The 21162-nt window shown below is 42.8% G+C and overlaps 1 pseudogene across 1 annotated transcript in view; it reads right to left on the bottom strand.

Annotated features, from left to right (window-relative positions):
* LOC147705975 (protein-glutamine gamma-glutamyltransferase 6-like) overlaps nt 1-21162 on the bottom strand; it is a 145258-nt pseudogene that overhangs the window by 111371 nt on the left and 12725 nt on the right. Inside the window, exons 2-5 of the transcript XR_015297377.1 lie at nt 19639-19815; nt 13394-13636; nt 7875-7993; nt 625-735 (exon numbers count right to left, since the gene is read on the bottom strand). The product of XR_015297377.1 is annotated as a protein-glutamine gamma-glutamyltransferase 6-like (transcript). The remainder of the gene's footprint in view (nt 1-624; nt 736-7874; nt 7994-13393; nt 13637-19638; nt 19816-21162) is intronic.

Here is a 21162-nt window from a genome sequence, read left to right on the forward strand (position 1 = left end):
CAACATAGTGATAATTATCGCTAGTTGTTGGTAATATGCCCCAACTTTTCTTAGTTTTTAAAGTGTGAAAAATTAAACAAATATCTGTTTTGCTACAACCATACACCGAAGGTCTCCTCATAAGGCCTGGGCAAAATTTGAATTCGGCCAGACTAATCATAGTAATTTCAATAATGTAATATTACTCAGGATGATGCTAATTTATTTCAAATTACATGATGATGTCCATTCGTGTAGTTTTGCGTAATTGCCGTCAAAAATGCCTACCCAAAAGAACACGAACAATGCGTGACCGGCTGTTAGATATTGCTGTTTATTTTCTGTTGCATTTAGCCCTACTTTCTTTTTTCAAGATGCATCCTTAGGTCCATCTTTGACAGAAGGATGCATTTTACGCTCAAATTTAGCTGTAAATGCAGGATTACGATCCTGGCATAATTCCATGTTATCTTGCATAATTTTGATGTAATTGTACGTAATTACCTTACAACAAATCACACGCGTTACATTCACCCCTGCTTCTCACTATAAGGTCAGAAGAATTCAACTGAAACCGACCAAACTGCAATTCAGTGCACCGACCACTAGGTGTCCACAAGTTGATTTATGAGTGTGCATGCTTACCAGGGCACTAAATACACGCCCAATGTATCCTGGATCCCTCCGAAGGACGTGGTCTGTCGTAGAATTCTTATCCATCAAAGAAAGAGTGATGTTTAAAATGTCCGGTTCAAACTGTTAATGGAAACAAAACAAAATGTATGTAAATATTTCCCAGACCCCTTTACAAATTGATTGACTGACTTAAAGGAATGAGGAGAGATCATTTATGCATATTAATGTCTTAACCTGGACAATAGTGGTCATTAATGTTCCAAAATGTTATCAGAAATTGTTCTGAAATTCAAATTTATACAGGATGCGACTCAATAGTGTCATGTACTGGGAATAGTATGTATGTTGTAATTATGAGGTAAGCCACCACATGAGTCAAAGACAATAACACATTGTGGGTTTTGTAATTGTGGGTTTTGTAATGCGCTAGAATCGACTCCCGAAGGAGTATCTCTGTGCAGTAGACCGCTGGGGAACCCGTCCTGGCTTTCCCTGTGAGATGGTCCCTACTGGGTATCTCCAAGGTGAAACCAGGCATCCCCGGCATTTGTGGGGGGCTGTTGTGGAGATGAGGCAAGCTAATGCCCAGAGTTGCCGAGTGTGATCCCTGGTTAGAGTAGGCACCGAGATGAGAATTATCGAGTCCGCTGACCCTGGTCCACAACCCTGCCGCGTCGGGAATTGAACCCTGGTCCCGGGCCGTCCTCTGCTCTCGGGTCTGCCACCTCTAACCAGTGAGCCACACCACTCCAATGTAGAACAATTTTACTGCTCACTAAGATACCATTTGTTTGCAAAACGACAAACAATGTTAATCACATGAAAGTGAGGAGCCAGTAACAAGTAACACAAACAAGCATTGTCAAAACCAATCAGTTGTGCCTACGAAAGAGCTGTTGGCTTTGCAAATGTCGTTTAGCCATGTCCTATACCAGCACAGCTGTGGTGCAGCATGGCTGAAATAGAGAAATGTGTTATGATACGACCACTGTTGGCCAGGTGATATTGCTTTGTTTTTTATTTCTGGTGGGATGGGAGGTAACATGGACATTTGAGGGTGCGGGAAAAAGCTATATGAGGCAGCCAGGACGACTCAGGAAGCAACACAGACAATGGGGTGGGAGGGAGGGGTTGGGAGCAAGCACACGGACAACAAAGGGTTGGAGTGGGGTACAAGCTGACAGACAACTGATGATGAGAGTGGCTGGGGTAAGCAGTAGCACAGACAGTGGAATGAGGGAGGGCAGATGGGGACAAGTAATCACACAGAAAACAGCAGAAGGATGGAGGGCGGATGAGGGCAAGCAAGATCACAGACAACAATGGGAGAAACTGGTGGGTAGGGCAAGCAACAATACTGACAACAATAGAGGGAGGGAGTGCGGGTGGAGCCAGCACCACTGGCCAGCCAGCAGGAATTGGGGGCAAGCAACAGACAAGGAGGGAGAGAGTTAAAAAAAGAACATGAAGGGGAATAAAGTACTCAAAGGAACAGCTGAAAAAGATGCACTCTGGAAGATTGCTTGAATACAAAGAAAGAAAGTAGCATGTAAAAAATGAGCAGTGGAAGAACCCAAGTGATGCATCCATGCTCCATGGAGGGACAAACACCTAAAGAGAAAGTAAGCCTACAGCAGATGCCCAGTAAGAATCAAACAAATGAGAGTGAGAATGAAGCCAACTAACTTTAAGCAATGGGCGGCCTCTAAGCCTACTTAAAGAAAACAAAATGCCTACAGTGCATGCGTTGTCTAGGTGAGACCTAAAAAGAGAGTGAAGAAACCCAGCATGGGACAAAAGCATCTGAAGACAATTACATTTACCTATACCCACAGGCAGATGTTAAGGCAGCCATAGGTAAAATATAATCATAGCCCACAAGTCAATAACTTTCTACCACTTGAGCAACACTAACATAGCTGAGAAAGTCTGACACTAATGCCCTCTGCACAAAAATTTCCCCGACTACTATATAGAAATTTTCAATACACTGATTCCAGTAGTTCATACTTCCAGTATTTACTTAATCAGGTGTGTCCACACCCTGTGATATATAACTGGTTATCTTACTAAACATTTCCATTTTTGGGCTTTGCATCTGACTTCCCTAGGTTGTGTGCTGCAATACCATGTTTGAATGATTAACCTCCAAAATATTGGATTAATTTAATCAACTACCACTATGTCTTCAAACTGAGAGGTAGATTTATAAGCCCCTTGCAGCACTTTTGCCCTGCTGTTGTGTCACTTTTGTGACACAGCGGTCGGCGTAAACAATGCGTCAAGTTGCGGCCCATTTACAATGTGACGCATCTAGGGAGATGTGCCACGTTGTAAAGCTCTGAACCACATTATAACTGCATCAGGTATAATGTATGCAGTGTGAAATGTGAAAAAGTATATGTTGTGACCTGGTGTTGTAGGCCTTTGTTGAAAGTATAGAGTTAGTAATTTGCAGAATTATTTAGGTCATGAGGGAATATTGCTCTGTTATGCAGTGTGGGCGTTCCCATGCAAAAAGCCATGTAGAACTGACGCAGTGAAATTTAAAACACTTCACTGTGTCACTCTACGCCTTCATTGCATCAAACTCCCTAAGCCTGCTAAGACCAGGCGTAAGGAATGTCGCAGGGCTTTTTGAATGGGACTGACCTATCTGTTGTAGCACAGTGCTTGTGTTGCATCACATTAATGAGCAACTCCATCAATACATCACTTTTGTGCCAACAGGTGCATCAGAATGTCTGATGCATCTGTTAATCCTTGTGCCATGGAGCACTGTATAGTAAATACAGCGCATCCATGGTGGCGCAAGGACGTTTGGTGCTGGTGCAAAGAAAGTGAAGCATCTATGCAGATGTGTCATTGTAAATGAGGACCTTAACATATATAGGAAAGTATACATTTGCAATTAAGAACTCTACATCTACTTACTTTGTGGTAGTCAACAATGTGGATGCAATTTTTTTATGGGTCAATATTTTGACTGCGAAACAGTGGGCAGTTGCACCTTCCCTAAGACTCACCCTCAAGAATGCTGATGAAGGGAGACAGTTTAAAACGGAACAAACAAGACAAAGAGCCCTACAGCAAAACAGCAAACAGTTAGTGATCAGAGAATTACTTCCTTATGTTTTCTCCTTTTCAGGTAATGACAGGTCGTGTTGTTATAGTGCTTCATGATAACCGCTGAGTTGGTTCTGCAAGGATTAGAACTCAAACCTGCAGCCCACGGGTAACGACATCAGTGAACGTTTAGCTCAGTTGTCCACTTTGCGAGTCGTTACCTATATATGATATACAAAGCAGTGGAACGTCATTGGATTGTTGAGAATCATAATATGTAGAACAGCAAATAGGTATTCTAAAAGCAAGGCATCAAAACTGTGCTTAATGTATAATATGTATATCTATCAATTACCAAAGAGTGGAGAGACCTTATGTTGTCAAAGAAGGTACCAGAAGTTGACTTAGGAAATGTTCAAGATGTGTCTGAAGACCATTCACAGTTGATTAAGGCTTATCCTCCTGTGAGTGCCAGGAAAACAAAACAAAGTGGAGGAAATCGAGCCCGGACAGGATTGATTTGCTAAGACATAAGTACACGGTTGTTGGAATTAGTGATCTTTTTAATTACTGGGGTTAAGATGCAGATTCTTCTCAACAGACTCCATGTCCAAGTTCCTTGTCCGGAGAAGCCACGTTGAAGAAACTGATGGCCTCAACGTCAGCACCAGGAAATGATCAAAACCTATGTTTAAATGTAGCTTCGCCTATGACTCCTTGAGGCCAATAGGAGTAGGTGGTGCCACTTTGAATGATCTCATACATGGACTGAACGTCCTCGAAGAGAGGCTATCAAAGAGAATTTATCATTGGAGAAAAACCCAGAACAAACAAAGACCCATGCAGAAAACGTTGCTTGTGGCCTCAACCCACAACAGACATCCCCAGAGATGATTGAAATCCGGTATACTAAGCTTCACCAAAGGATCAGCCCACATAGCCAGCAGCTTCCTCTCAAGGTCGGCCTTAACCCTTCACCCCAGCTCTCCTTCCTTCCTTCTTCTGTCCACTTATGGCCCCGCGTCCCCTCTCCGTTAACTCCCCATCTCTGCCCCACTGAGATGACTATGGCTGTCCCACACACTAATTGTTCCATCTAGTGAAATAATAGTGTTTCCAGAAAGACCACTTTAACCACAAGGCGTTTCTTCTTCCCCACTAACTTGTCCCATCTTGTCCTCTCTCCGACCCCTCTTTTTTGTCACTCCTTTTCGCCTTGCGCGCTCTGAAGCATCCTTGTGGTGTCATAAAGCACCATATTGATATTCTTTTATTATGACAATGTTCAAAAGGTTCGGAAATACATGAAATAGAAGCATAGGTATTCAATTGTAAAAGGCCAAAAGCCATGGAAAGGAATGAAAAGAGACAAGTAAAGTGCAGCATTATGGGTATTGTAGTCAGCTGTCTTACTCTAGTCAGTGCAAGATGCCACACCAAGGAACAAAGGGACACAAAATGTCCCTGCAGCTAGATTCGAAGGAAAACACGAATGACGAGCAATCCTTTTGGCTGGGTTTCAAATATCTTTGCAAAACAGACGGGCACAAAGGACTATTTGTCGGTCCATTGGAAACTGCCAACAACGCCTTGGTGTCACGCTGCATGCCTTCTACTGAGGTCGAGAATTTGAAAAACACCCAGGGCTGGTGTGCAGCAACATGTTGATGAACACAGGAGTGACTCCGGAAGCGAATTAATAGTAATTAAGTCGTTAAGTACGTCGTCAACCTATGCCGTGTACGTGCAGGCGGCAACGTTTCCAGACTGCATTTTTTACGAGTAACCAAAGAGTTGTGCTGAGCTGACAGCTAATTGCAAGAGGCTAAAAGAGTAAAACAAGGACTACACCCTGCCATTAACTAGTCAATTGAGAGATGACCGACTCCTGCAAGGGATGGAGAGGAAATTAAAAGCCTTAATGGATTTTAACAAAAATTGCAGGTGAGGCATTCAGACAGGGAATGAAAGAAACCAACACAGGCGGTAACATCTCTAACAAGCAGTGTCATCTTCAGGATATGGGGGGCCTGGAAAACGCATATTTTGGGGGCTCCTGTATGCAACGAATTTTGAATTTCATGACACGTTCCCTGCTGCCTCAAGCCCGCATCTTGTCAGACAATACTTAATTATATATTAAAGTTTAACTGGGTCGCACAAAAACAGTTGAAAAATGTCTAAAAATCCTTAAGCGAGCAAGGGTTGGAAAGACAAGCGTAGAAGTAGGCGGAACGGGGAGAGGTTTAAATAGGGAAATGGAATAGACAGAGGTAAAAGAGAGAAAGTTCACTCTCCCGGGGCCCCTTGGAAGGCGCGGGGGAGGGGGGAGGGGGGGGGGGGGTGCTGGGTAACCACCCACTTGGATAATGCCTTAAATAGTCTCTGCTAACAAGAACTTGGGCTAAGGCACTCGTGACAGCAAATCCTAGTCAACAATTCGTCACTGTCGCTCATTTCATAGGGGTTCTTCATTTGAATTCTTAAAAGTTGTTGGTCACCTAGGCGGTAAGAGCAAAGTCCATTCCGCCTTCACATATTGGAAATGGTAGGATTCTACTTGCAAACTGACATTACACATATGTAAATTACACCAGGATAGTCCTGACATTGCAGTTGTAATCTTGGCTATATGCATCTCAAATGTGTATTTCCACCGTTTTTTTAACATACTTTATTGCTTTTCTCAAAACATTAATATAGTGCTACACTGCAGGAAACATTGTGTAGCAAGTTGTTATTATGTCAGTAATACAAAAGGTGATTTCACAGGACCACAGAAACATGTTGAACTCACATTAAGGAAGCAAGCATAACATAAAATTGTGATGCAGGAAACAATAATGTGTATTTCCACATGCGGAATTAAACAAGTGCACAATGGAAAGATGACAGAGAAGTATGTTTGAGCTTAAACGTATATATTATTGGACTCCTCCGGAACATGTTTTTAAGCTATGTAGAAAAACTGCCCCATACAACCCCATCACTTTTGGATGTGGCTTCCCTCCATTCCCATACACAAAAGGCGATGGGAGGATGCTTGGAACAAGTCTAACCACTGGCAACCGCTCGGGTAGTATTCCAAACCATTGTTCTTTTGCCCAGTATTCCACCTCACTTTGGACCTAGTCATATGTGAATAAATCTTGACATTGCTCCAGTAGGAACAGTCCAGAATTAACCATCTGGCCAGGTCCTCCCTTAAATGGAAAACAAGCAACTCAAGACTGGTTTTGCCCTGATTGGGGTTCGGCAGTAAGATGTAGCTTGGGTCCATTGGCGCAGGGAGCATGGGACCTAGGTCTGGGCACACTCTTGCCACCTAGGATGTTACATCAAACACACAAAAGGTGATAGGAAGAATGCTTGCAATTTGTCTAACCACTGGGGATTGCTAAAGGTAGCATGCCAACTCCTTGCTCCATTGTTCACCATGCCAACTCAGCAAGAAAACAGCTTTACTCTTGCCTCTGACAGGAGACAGCTTTCAAATATTTCCCGGGGGGCCTCCATGTGCAAATTGTTGATGGCTCTGCACAAACATACATGTTTGGTGGGTATTAATCAACCAGTGCTTGATTTTTTTCCAAAATATTAAGTGCCAAGCTCAGTATTTTGCTCAAAAGCGTGCGTCTGGCACTACTGAATGCCAGTGCACCATGGTAATCTTCGATATATGCATCTAAATTGTGTATTGCACATGCAGAAATTAAAAAGCGTACAGTGGAAAGATGACAGAAAAGTACATTTGCGCTTAAAAAATATATCGTCCCTTCTGGAATTTCTTTTAACTTATGGAGAACCACCGTCCCATATAACCCCATTACTTATTGTGAGGAGATGTGGCTTGTTGGCAGCATTCCATACACTGGATACAAGAGCCTGGTTTCGAGCTCGGTGGTAATAAAACAAAATCCCTAATGACTATCATTCTCCTTGATTACATTGTGTAATGTCATGCACATTCATTCACCTCATTGTGACATAGGTCCCATTTCTGTTTAAGATTGGGAGAGATTAGAAAAAGATTCACATTATGCATGCCTTACTGCCCATCTCTGTAAAATACAAATTCAAAATACCCCGTAGCGTGGAATCATGTGCGCTTTGCTTCATTATAACACTAATATATTTACGTATCCACAAGTGCTCCTTTTCAGCCTGCGCTGTTCTTCCACAGATCTCTTTACCTGACCATAGTTCCATCCACGGTGGGCAATGTGGTCCAGGTTGCCTTGGTACATGATTCCATGCTCACTCAGAACATACTCCTGCCGCTTAGCCTCATCGGGTAGGTGCACAGTGTCAGCTAGAAACAGCAAAGGTGGAGCTTGTCAGTTCCTTCTTTACTAAGTTCCCACAGATTAAATGTGTTGTATGAGGCTACATCTGTAACAATAATATCAACCTACTGCTAGACCGTATGGGAAGAATATAATCCCTAGTCTTACCTCCACTTATACTTAGCTAAATGTACCATGCAATTTTGTGGTTGGTTTGATGTGGTGCATGTGATATTATTGTTATGCAATATAACAGAAGGGGAAACATCCTTTACGACACAACTTTTACCACGCAGTACCTTTACAATGCAGGTTTTTCAACGCAAGTTGTTACAACGAATTGCGCTGGGGGGCGCTGTAGGATAGTTAATAGTTGAATTTACTATCCAACACCTTCCCTACTATCCAAGGGGACTGGAGTTGGAATAGTAAATTAAACTATTTACTATCCAGCACTCCCCAACGCAAGTCGTTGTAACGACTTGCGTTGAAAAACCTGTGTTGTAAAGGTATGCGTGGTAAAAGCATGCGTTGTAACAACGTACATCCTAACAGAAGTGTTATAGTCAGGGTTTCCCATTGTGTTTGATGAATGAACAAAATGTAGCTGTATGATGATCTCTTATGCTTGGGAAGTTCTCATCATTCTAAAAGACTTTATACACTCAAGGACATTGCAGGGTATTATTATGCTCTGTAAACATGCATGGGAAGAGAGGCAAAGGCCAACATGCAACATCCTTCTCACACACAGTAGAGAATTTTTACTTCCCTAACATGCAAGGTCATTATCACGCGTCTTCCACACATGTTCTCATGCTATCTTTTGCAACACGTGTTGACGGTGTGGTGCACTACAATCAAGGCATAATTGTGCACATTTAGTCTGCTTACATGTTGAACCTCCAAATCCTGCAGCGTCCCAGGAGCACATTGGGCTCAAGATCAATACTGAGGCTCAGATTTACTAACACATTGCACTGGGACTGCATGACAGAAATGATGCAAACCAGAGTGAAGTACTATATTGAGATTTACCTTGCAGCACCAAACTTGTTTTGCACTGTAGACTCGCCTTTAAGTAATGCAAAGTAGCATTATGCACTACTTTACGTCAAAAAGGTGTAACACGCGCATTCCCTAGAATCACACATGATTTTTTTTTGTTCAATTAGTTTTTATTTTCATATCAAAAAGACAAAGTAAATAACAATAAATAAATAGTTTACCATACAATCCTTTTACAGTGCATCTGGAGGAAGAAACAGCGTTGATTAGAAGTTGTAAACAAGCATGGTGGGAGACCTAATGAGATGCAACTAGATCTTTGTTGATGGTGAAGTAAAAGGTGCTGCATTGGTATACTATGGAGCCTGGTTCGGCAGGAGTATAACATGGCAAACTGAGTGGTTAATAAAGAAAGAGAGATAGGCATGTAGGAATTAGAGGTTAAAAGATGAAGAAAGAGAGACAGGCAAGGGGAGGAGGTCTGGGAAGGGAGGCTACACTGGGTTGGGCTCGCACTTCCACAGGGGGGGACCATAGTTCAGATGCGCGTATCCAAAAAGATGGGAAAGAGACCTTTACAAATCCTTGAGTGGAGTTAGAACTTGAGGCGAGTTCAGGGAGGTTTGTTTTCTTGTAGGTATTTGTCTAAGGCGTCCCAAAGATGTCTGGTCCTGGGAAGGTATATATTTTAGAGTGCAGTATGTTGTCAGCCCCTCGGATCGTGTATAGTAGGTTCCACCATTTGCCAAGAGAGTTTGGGGATGTCACTTTCCAATCTGCGACTATAGTCTTATTCCCTATTGAGATGAGGAGATCCACTAATAATGCAGTATTTCCAGTATTTTTGGAGGAAAGGGATATAGGCCCACATGCATCAATGTAGGATTTTGCATTTCTTAAATAGCGAAAATTAAGGAATCGCTATTTAGGAAATGCAAAATGCTATGCATCATTTTTTTCGGTATTTCTTTGTGATTCGGTAAAAATCGCATTTTTTACCGAATCCCAAAGAAATACCGAATTCTTAAGTTAATTTTCGCAATTTCCATTGATTCCTATGGGCCAAAAGGCCCATAGGAGTCAATGCAAATTGCGAGTGGCACTTAGAAAATTTCATGGGTGCAGGGGGGGGTCCAAAGGACCCCCCATGCACCCCTGAAATTTATTTTTCGCATCATGTTGCACACACACATGTCCTAAGGACATGTGTGTCCGTAACATGAATGTTGAAAAAAAAACATTTTAAGCATTTTAAACACTTTTTCCAAATTTACCGAGTGGTTCAACCACTCGGTAAATTTGGAACCCTAAGTGCGAATTTTCACTTGTCAAAGTGATGATGCATTGCTTTTAAGAAGTCGCACATCTGCGACTTCTTAAAAGCACCCGCAATTTTAGAACTCGCAACAATGTTGCAAATTCTAAAATTGCTTCATGCATCCCAAAAAGCACTTTTGCATTCGCAAACGGCCGATTTTAAGGAATCGCACCGTTTGTGAATGAAAAAGTGCTTGATGCATGTGGGCCATAGCTCGGATGCCCAGTGCTGGCTTTAAGAAGTCAATTTCTATTGCTGACCCTGAGATTTTCTGTATTAATGATTGTATTCTCCACCACAGCTGGTAAGACATTTTGCAGGTAAGGAACATGTGTTGTAGGTCACCTTTGTCTTCTCGCATCTCCTGCATATGTCCGAGTCTCCTAGCCCCAGTTTAGGCGTGGGTCTGATAAGTGTTGTGAATATACCAGAACCTTGACTGTACAAGAGCTGATGTGATTCTTGATGAATAGGGGGACTACCCAATATGACCCCACCATTTGTCAGTGAAATCCACTTGATGATGTGTTGGTTGTGTGTGCGGTCTCCATTTCTGGGTAAAGAGTCGCAGTGTGAGGGTGTTGGGTGTGCCCAGGAGTTTGTTTACATGTGAAGCGGTGTGGCCCTCTCTTCCAAGTTTTCCCAGGAGGTCCGGTAGGTCTGGGTGGTGTGGAAGCTTCAACACGCTCTAAGCGTGTTTCCAGCTCAGGAATCTATAGAAGTCTATGTTTGGGAGATAGAAATTCCGCTGCAGAGGTGAGAAAGGGATGGGGTTGCAGAGGTGGGAATGGGATGGGGTTGCAGAGGTGAGAATGGGGTGGGGTTGCAGAGGTGAGAAAGGGATGGGGTTGCAGAGGTGAGAATGGGGTGGGGTTGCAGAGGTGAGAAAGGGAAGGGGTTGCAGAGGTGAGAATGGGGTGGGGTTGCAGAGGTGAGAATGGGATGGGGTTGCAGAGGTGAGAATGGGGTGGGGTTGGTTCCTGAGATCAGGTCATTTATCAAGTTAATACCTTTTCGAGCCCACGTTTCCCAATAGATTGTTTTGCCCTCTAGCTTGATTGCTCGGTTATGCCATAGGAAGGCTGTGGTAGAACCATATGTGCAATAATTTTATTGGTTGTCTATTAGTAGGAGAGAGGCAACAATATCCTTTTTGATACCTCTGGAGTGTTCCAAGGGGAGTTTTGACAGATTGTGTATTGTGAAGGAGGAGGAGAGAGGTATAGGGTAAGCTAAATCAGATTCTATGACAAGCCAAAATATGTAGCTAACTCTGAACGAGCAATTAGAAAGCAACAATTCAGAAAGCAACACCTGCCCTCCCCCATTGCATTCAATTGATTGTTCTTTCTTTGCATTAAATGAGATCTGCAAATATTCAGAGAGTAGAACTTTATAGAAAAGTCTCAACTGTACTTGGCTTCACACACACAAATACATCATGGGGCAGATTTACAATAACTGGCGCATCCCCAGGGATGCGCCAGTTATTGTGCGCCGCAGCTCCGCCACCCATGTTGCGCCGCATTTACAATGTGGTGCACCATGGAGCAAATACAGCACAGATGCGTGACGCATCTGTGCCGTAAAGGTGGCGCATTGCTGGAGTTGCGTCGCAAGCGCGATGCAGCCCCAGCAAGGCTCGGGGGTTCCCTAGCTGTCCAATGCTGCTTCAAGCCTTACGCCTGCTTCAAGCAGGCGCAGGGTTTTGACGCAGCATTGGCCTGAGTGAAATCTTGTAAATTTCACTCAGCTACTTTTGCGAGGCGCACCTGCCCTGGAACGCCCACCCTGCGCCGGAACGCCCACATGTGGCGCAGGGCTTTACAACGTGACGCATCTGCCTAGATGCGTCACGTTGTAAATGGGTCGCAGGGATGCGCCACATTTACGCCGCCGTTGCGTGACGCAACAGCGGCGCAAGTCCGACATAAATCTGCCCCCATGTGTTCATTTTTTGAGATACTAAAACATGCTAAGTATAGTTTGTGGGGGTGCTACCATGCAGGGCTGGTGTTTCATAAAGCAAAGTAAAGCAACAAGATGTCACCTAGAAGCAATGACAAATTACAGTAAAAGACATAAAAATTTCCTATTTCATAATAGACATAGGCAACGGTACCATGCACTGATCTGTGCGCATGACAGTTTGGCCATGCGCACTGAAGCTGTCTCCAACCCGAGCTGCGTTGCGGGTTGGAGACAGCAGGCACAGCTCCCAGACTCACTGGGAACACAAATTCAGAGCACTCAGGACAACCTTGTGGCTGCTTCAAGCAGCATGAGGACAGCATCAGGATGGGCCGCAGGGAAGTCTGGGAGCCTGTGCCTGCAGAGGAAAGGGGCAGTAGAGCACGACGCGACCGACTGCAGGTAAGGTTTTTTTATTTGTTCTTTTTTATTTTGTCATTTGTCGTCCATCGCCTCCTGACCCCTTCTCCCCCCCCCCCCGCCCACCACTTTTCGACAACACCAGCCACTACTGGATACTTCTGGTTACAAGTGAAATTAGTTCTATTTTACTGCACCTTGGCCTGCGTCCAGAAGCATTCATTCCTTTGTAATACTTCTCATTTATAACTCATTTTCAATAAACTATCTCAAATTGAGGCCTTGCCGGGAGATAACCAATAGAGAAGCTACAGATATTAAGAGAGATACTGCAATTAACACCAGTGCTTACTTTGTCCAGATGGTTGAAGGGGATGGGCGCAGAATCTCATTTTTTTGGGTACCAGGACTTATTTCACATCATCGGAATTTGGCTGTGAGGAAGAGAGTGCATGGGAGAAATAAAGAGGAAGAGAAAGATAGGAAAACAGAAAGAGAAATCAGGGATGAAAAATACCTTACAAGAGTGGTAAACAAACAGGAAGTGGAGGGTGGCAGAGGAAAGAAATAAGATGCGGAAACAATACCCTGAAGCCTTGGTGTTCCTGCGATAATGGACAGAAAGTGTCTGGTGTTCGACGAAAGAGGCATGAGTTGGATTTAAGTCTGAATAGTCTTGGAATGAGGCAACCCTCTTGTGTTGCGCGCTTAAGGAATCCTTTTTTTTTTTTTTTACAATTTAAGCATTGTACACATGCACATCCTTTACCTGAAGCCCAAGGATTGAAAAGGACAATACAGTCCAAGAGCTTGCTGGAGGTGACGGTGCCCCGAGAGGAGATGATTACGCCCATCTTATAGCGCCCAACGATGGCATCGGCTGGGTTAGTGATGGTGACCTTGAGGGGGTTGGTAAATACATTTCCATGCACAGCGCTCAAGGAGCCGCTGGCAGCAGAGCGGGTCATAGGTGTGGTAAGCTTCGTTCCATTTGCTTCAGAAGGATTGGGCCCTGTGATACAAAAGTGAACATTGAGACCAAATTCTAATTTTTCGCAAGCCAGACCTAAAAATAAACAGTTGCCTGAAGTAACTTTGGCAAACTCTCACTTTACTCATGCGAGACCTAAAAAAACGTTGCATGAAGTAGCTTTGGCAATCTCTCACTTTACTCATGCCAGACCTAAAAAAACGTTGCATGAAGGAGCTTTGGCAATCTCTCACTTTACTCATGCCAGACCTAAAAAAACGTTGCATGAAAAAGCTTTGGAAAACTCTCACTTTACTCATGCCAGACCTAAAAAAAGTTGCATGAAGGAGCTTTGGCAATCTCTCACTTTACTCATGCCAGACCTAAAAAAACGTTGCATGAAAAAGCTTTGGAAAACTCTCACTTTACTCATGCCAGACCTAAAAAAACGTTGCATGAAGTAGCTTTGGCAATCTCTCACTTTACTCATGCCAGACCTAAAAAAACGTTGCATGAAGGAGCTTTGGCAATCTCTCACTTTACTCATGCCAGACCTAAAAAAACGTTGCATGAAAAAGCTTTGGAAAACTCTCACTTTACTCATGCCAGACCTAAAAAAACGTTGCATGAAGGAGCTTTGGCAATCTCTCACTTTACTCATGCCAGACCTAAAAAAACGTTGCATGAAAAAGCTTTGGAAAACTCTCACTTTACTCATGCCAGACCTAAAACAACGTTGCATGAAGGAGCTTTGGCAATCTCTCACTTTACTCATGCCAGACCTAAAAAAACGTTGCATGAAGGAGCTTTGGCAATCTCTCACTTTACTCATGCCAGACCTAAAAACTCATGCCAGACCTAAAAAAACGTTGCATGAAGGAGCTTTGGCAATCTCTCACTTTACTCATGCCAGACCTAAAAAAACGTTGCATGAAAAAGCTTTGGAAAACTCTCACTTTACTCATGCCAGACCTAAAACAACGTTGCATGAAGGAGCTTTGGCAATCTCTCACTTTACTCATGCCAGACCTAAAAAAACGTTGCATGAAGGAGCTTTGGCAATCTCTCACTTTACTCATGCCAGACCTAAAAAAACGTTGCATGAAGGAGCTTTGGCAATCTCTCACTTTACTCATGCCAGACCTAAAAAAACGTTGCATGAAAAAGCTTTGGAAAACTCTCACTTTACTCATGCCAGACCTAAAAAAACATTGCATGACGGAGCTTTGGCAATCTCTCACTTAACTCATGCCAGACCTCAAACAACGTTGCATGAAGGAGCTTTGGCAATCTCTCACTTTACTCATGCCAGACCTAAAAAAACGTTGCATGAAGGAGCTTTGGCAATCTCTCACTTTACTCATGCCAGACCTAAAAAAACGTTGCATGAAAAAGCTTTGGAAAACTCTCACTTTACTCATGCCAGACCTAAAAAAACGTTGCATGACGGAGCTTTGGCAATCTCTCACTTAACTCATGCCAGACCTAAAACAACGTTGCATGAAGGAGCTTTGGCAATCTCTCACTTTACTCATGCCAGACCTAAAAAAACGAACGTTGCATGAAGGAGCTTTGGCAATCTCTCACTTTACTCATGCCAGACCTAAAAAAACGTTGCATGAAAAAGCTTTGGAAAACTCTCACTTTACTCATGCCAGACCTAAAAAAACGTTGCATGACGGAGCTTTGGCAATCTCTCACTTAACTCATGCCAGACCTAAAACAACGTTGCATGAAGGAGCTTTGGCAATCTCTCACTTAACTCATGCCAGACCTAAAAAAACGTTGCATGAAAAAGCTTTGGAAAACTCTCACTTTACTCATGCCAGACCTAAAACAACGTTGCATGAAGGAGCTTTGGCAATCTCTCACTTTACTCATGCCAGACCTAAAAAAACGTTGCATGAAGGAGCTTTGGCAATCTCTCACTTTACTCATGCCAGACCTAAAAAAACGTTGCATGAAAAAGCTTTGGAAAACTCTCACTTTACTCATGCCAGACCTAAAAAAACATTGCATGACGGAGCTTTGGCAATCTCTCACTTAACTCATGCCAGACCTCAAACAACGTTGCATGAAGGAGCTTTGGCAATCTCTCACTTTACTCATGCCAGACCTAAAAAAACGTTGCATGAAGGAGCTTTGGCAATCTCTCACTTTACTCATGCCAGACCTAAAAAAACGTTGCATGAAAAAGCTTTGGAAAACTCTCACTTTACTCATGCCAGACCTAAAAAAACGTTGCATGACGGAGCTTTGGCAATCTCTCACTTAACTCATGCCAGACCTAAAACAACGTTGCATGAAGGAGCTTTGGCAATCTCTCACTTCACTCATGCCAGACCTAAAAAAACGAACGTTGCATGAAGGAGCTTTGGCAATCTCTCACTTTACTCATGCCAGACCTAAAAAAACGTTGCATGAAGGAGCTTTGGCAATCTCTCACTTTACTCATGCCAGACCTAAAAAAACGTTGCATGAAAAAGCTTTGGAAAACTCTCACTTTACTCATGCCAGACCTAAAAAAACGTTGCATGACGGAGCTTTGGCAATCTCTCACTTAACTCATGCCAGATTTAAAACAAACGCTTGCACGAAGTAGCTGAAGCTCTTTTGTTACTTGTGCGTTGCTAACATGCACTTTGACTATTTAGATGTGCAAGTCTTTGTGAGTCTGTTAGAGAGGTTTAAAATGTGATTTTAAATTTAGAATAATCAGCTGTGTACATTTAAATACAAAAGATGAGGCATTTCAGCTGAAAACCATGGCGAAATCTGAGGTTTGTTAAGAAATGAAATGAAGAACGTGCATCGGCACATGAATTTTGCATAGGTATGCAAGGGGAAGGTCAATACACTTAACATGGATGAATTAAAGTTGGGTTGCATTTTGTATGTTTGTGCTCACATACTACTTCACATGAATGTGTTTGTCTAATGAATAGCTGGGTCAGTTCGCACCTTTGTATCAACTTAGAGTGTGATTCGTAGAGGGCGCATGACCAGAACTTAGATAAAAAATATTACTTCTACAAAACGTAAATGTAAATGATGGACGGAATGCTGAACAAATCAAAAATTCACCCCCAGTCACAAATATCTGGGTTTAGCCAACTGGGGTGGGGTGGTGAGCGATAGAACAATGGATTAAACCCAGACCTTTATGACTGGAGGTGAATGTTTTCATTGTTCAGTATTCCATCCATCATTTGTTCTTTTTGGTTTTGTCGATCTAAGTGGGAAGGGAATGCCCAAACTTGGGTCCCATCCTCACTGTACCACTAGATTCAAGCTACCTTGGCTGGTGAGGGGTGATACACTGAAACTGGTCCCAGGCTGCTTGTTTCCGGTCTAGAGAACCCTAGCTTGGCGGTTCGGGCTGGACTGTTCCCATGAGGAACAGGGTCAAGAATGATTTGCATATGGCTGGGTCCAAACTGGGGTGGCGTGGTGAGCAAAAGAAGGTTAGATTAAACCCAGATCTTTGGGACTGGGGGTGAATGTTTGCTTTGTTCAGCATTTCGTCCAACATTTGTTCCTTGTGCTAGGTGATAGCATAATTCTTAGGTTGTGGCTGTGCATAGACACAGCTTTTCACTGTGCATTTGTAATCATGTTTTTGTTTCACCGCGGTATCTGGAAGGTGAATGTGTGATGGAGAGCATACCTTTAAGAGTATGATATTCCCTTATTTTCGCTGAGACATGTGAATTACATAATCTGTCTCTGAGTTGAATAATGAATGGGTAGTGTTGTTGTTTCAGTGTTTGATGAATGTTACTTTTCTGCAAAGCAATTGAGTCATGAAGATGACCTTTCTGGGATGTGATCATGTGTTACATTTTACTGGTCAATGGTTTGGATCTAGTTATGCTTTTTACATGTTTGCAAGAGGAATGTGTCATGTCTCTGAGATGCATGTGATATTTATTACCTATTTGTGAGGTGTGTGATGGATTTCACCAGCCTCTTACATAAGTGTGCCATTGAGGATGCATCTATGGAATGTAAGTACTTGACTGATATTTCCTGTCTGAGTAAAAAATGCATGATGGATTTTACTGACTGCAAATGTTAATATGTAATGGAAACTATGAGGGATATGTACAAGAAAATGTCGGAGCACGGTGTAATGCCAAGTTTGGCAACTTCACGCTCCAACATTTTCAAAACGAATGTGTGCATTGTATTTACTAAAATTCGGCACACCCCTTCATTCCCCCTACCGCTATGTGCTACAAAGATGCGTAGCACCAGTACAGTCACCCTTGCGCCATGCTGCAAAGGTTGCCTGCACTGCAGGGTTGATTGATTATGTGAAGGAGGTGACACCTCATGCATATAAAACAATCTATAAAGGTGATATGCTGTTTCTATGTGTGCTGCAGATATTGCCATCCTAAGAACAGGTTGTACCTGGCCTTAGTTTTTGGTGCTACCATATCCTTGTAAATATGGGGCAGCGTCAAAATGCAATGTGGTGCTGCGGTGAAATGCAGACTGCGGCGGAAAGGGACATATTTACAGGGTGTGTTAAGCCATGTTAAGTGGCTGAATGCCACCTTGTAAATATAAGGTATGGAGCAAAGCCCCCTAGAGTGTCAAAAAAATGGACACTCCTGTGGCGTTAGGGGCTTGTAAATATGCCCCTATATGACAAAGAGGTCAGTTTTCGATGGAGGTTGAGTGCAACATTAGTGTGTCATGATAGCAGCATTTTTGGAAGCTGCCTTTGAGAAGCTTATAGTGGTATGCAAGGTGAGTGAAAGTGAGTGTGTGAAGGATGCTTTCTGCCTGGGAGGTGTGCATTTGAGAGACATGCTGTCACTGTGTTGGGTATTAGCTGTTGTGCTATAAGTTTGTGACAGAAATTTCCTGATGCTTGGTAATGGTGTGCTGCAAATTATTTGTCTTTAAAATAAATGTGTGACAAATATCACTTTTCTGCTAAGTGACTATGGGACTAACAGCACCATTAGCAGCCAAAAGGTGGACAAAATACACATTAACTGTGGACCAAATGTACTAACATTTTACATCGAGTTTGAGTGACAAAAGTGACAAAGCCAGTGTAAAATGTTTATTTGGGATATACTTTCAAGCACAAAAGTTAACTTGCACTCAAATGTAGCCTTACACTAACAACATCGCTGTTCCCATACAACCACCCATTGATTTTGATGCAAAGCCCTATCTACTAACGTTTGTTGCCAGGGCATTGTGCCAAAAATAATGCCTCTCTGCAGCTGGCATGAAAAAGAAGAATGTTTTTAATTTCTCCTAATTTGTATGTGTGCTGCACTGTAGGAAACAGTTTAAGGCTTGTCTAAACATAGTATTTTGTAGGGGAAGGAATAACTTGGCAGATATGGTGCTGTCTTGCTTTCTCTCTCTCATGGAACTCAGCATAGCAACTTTAATTGGACTGCTGCATTTTGTGACAAGTTTACAAATCTGCTCTTTATGGTTCCGACATCACCAAAGCAATGTTGTCTGCAAAAATACTTGTTGGTTACAGTGGGAGTCGTCCTGCCAAGGACAGGAAAGCCAAGTATATGCCATACATAGTTGCCATTTCTTACAAGGATTTTATTAGGCCAATGTGAGGCTTGGGAGAAAAATCACTGTGACAACCCTAACCAATATGTCAAATATGAAGTAAGTACATGTTCAATAGTGCAATCCATGAGTTGTGGATTGAATGCTATGATTTTTTTTTTATCTGAGGCTAGTGTGTCCCTGACATTAGTGTTCAGAGGATTCCACCATTGCTTTGCAGCGCTAAACAAAAAAATCCAAAATAAATGTTTTGAAATGTAAGTGTGATGAAGACAACCAGTCTAATAGTGGAATGACTTGATGAGACGTATCGGGGAACTATGCGCTCAACATAACACTCAATCACTTACTCATAATATAACCTGTCTGTGAGGTGAGAGCCCCAAGAATATTGCTTGGCTATGAGTAGAGGGTGTGACAGAGGTGTGATCCTTGTGACAGATGTTGCTTTTTTATCTGAAAGTTAAGATAGTACTGATGCTTACCTATTGACATAGTAAAATATAGTCTGTCATCAGCCACGGGTGCTCTGTTGAACTTCATAAGCACGTCGAAGGGCTGTCCCCTCCTTATAATCAGCTCCGGGTTGCTTTTGTAGTCATCACAGTGGTGAGCAATCTTATTGGATGTAAGCTGGAAGTTCACGGATAAAAGCCTGAGTGCTACAAACAAAAAAAGATTCTCGTTTGAAGCAGCAAGATTGTTTTATGTAACAAAGTATGAGTTGCATAAAAAAAGATGAGAGTATACAGCCAATCACTTCACAGCAGGTAGTTTTAAAACACATACATATGAATACAAGTTTCTGTAAAAGAAAAGAGTAAAAGATCTTACTATATACAGTACAGAACAGAAACCTGATGCTCATCAGGCAACCAAGATGTATTTCCAAACTACTGCCCCACAGAGGGGATTTGCTGACCTGGGGAGGCTGGATCTGAGTGACATAGTCACGGATGATGTTCAAAATACGGACGCAAGTAGTAAAAAGTTGGAGTCCAGGGGATCAAACTGTAGTTCCCCATGTCCACATGTGTTTGTGTGTGCAACTGTCTCAGTTTTTGCTTGTGTGTCTGTGTGTGCATCTGGGTGTATGAGTCTGCTATCTGTGTGTATCAGCGTATGTGTGTGTGTGTGTAAGAAATGGGGTTATTGGTTGAGGGTGGGGGAAGCCTCACTCAAGCAACAACCACAATCCTTGTCAGGGTGAAACACAAAAGTTGTTAATTAACCTGTGCTTAACTTTCTGGTAGCTGGGCACAAAGCAGTCTGGCTTAACATAGCAGCAATGTGTGAAATATTTATGCATGACACAAACAGTAATATAGTCAAAACACAACACAAGAAAAAACCCAAAACAATTTAGCAAAATAGAGTACATTTTAATAAATAAAATATTACCAGGGCGACAAAAATCCAATCAGTAGAACTACAGTTTTAAGTGAAAATGGGGCCTAAAAGCACAAAGCACTACCTGTGGTCATCTGGTCACGCTAGACATGGGGGAAGTCTCAAGTTCAGGCTGACCACAATAGACTACAAATCAGATAAAGAGACCAGGTTAATCCTGCTGAAAAGTTACCTTCTCAAATGTGGCACAAATTATTTCGTTCATGTTGTAAGAGACCCCAAGTAGAAGACTGACTGCCTCAGATGGTCATCGCTGTGGTGAGAAGAGCAGGTTGGGCATCGTGGATGGTCACTGCTGTAGAGCAAAGAGCTGGTCAAGTGTAGTGGACAGTTGTTGCTGTGGTTTCACATTGGAGGTCATCGGAGGCTGTTGTTGCAATAGCACAAAGTGCAGTTCTTGCGTTGCCAGTTGCTGCAGACAGTTGTCGGCATGAAGATCAGGTTTTACTGGAGCTTTGCATTGGCAAGTGGCAGAGTTTCATCACGTGCAAGCTCATTCACGGACATGAGGAGCCTAAACCTCAGTATTTTCAACTTTTATTTAGGAGGGGTACACACTGATTCCATCCAAGGGTCCAGGACCTCGAGAGGCACATCTT

Source organism: Lissotriton vulgaris, chromosome 7 (assembly GCF_964263255.1).
Source record: "Lissotriton vulgaris chromosome 7, aLisVul1.2, whole genome shotgun sequence".
Taxonomy (NCBI): domain Eukaryota; kingdom Metazoa; phylum Chordata; class Amphibia; order Caudata; family Salamandridae; genus Lissotriton; species Lissotriton vulgaris.